We start from the raw sequence: 434 nt of genomic DNA, 5'->3' as shown, positions 1-434 counted from the left end.
CCTAACGCACGTGTAACTTCATTATCCCCACAGTGCATGAAAATATTGGCAGTGTCTATAAAACACACATGTGAAATTCATATTTGTGAACATACAACCCACTATGAATGTCCTCATTCATTCTCATTCAATATGCCGCTGTGCCGTAAAACTAATCTTTGCTAATTTTTCTGGGGCACTGTTACTGCAGGCAGACTTACATTTACCCTACAAACAAATCTGCAAGTATGTGTCTGAACCTCTAAATCGGGATAAGTCAATATTTACGATTTATCGATTGCGTGATCATGTGAGAGAGGCATGATGGGGTGGAGACAAGTGACGTCACGTAGCGAGTCGACCAATCGCGGCCTCTGTTGTGCGGATTCTGATTGGCTCCTAAATATCGACGCCGCTGTCCATCTCTTTTCGTTTCTCAGCCTCAGCTTGGGAGA

Source organism: Xyrauchen texanus, chromosome 9 (genome assembly GCF_025860055.1).
Source record: "Xyrauchen texanus isolate HMW12.3.18 chromosome 9, RBS_HiC_50CHRs, whole genome shotgun sequence".
Taxonomy (NCBI): Eukaryota; Metazoa; Chordata; class Actinopteri; order Cypriniformes; family Catostomidae; genus Xyrauchen; species Xyrauchen texanus.
Note: the sequence above shows the minus strand (reverse complement) of the source record.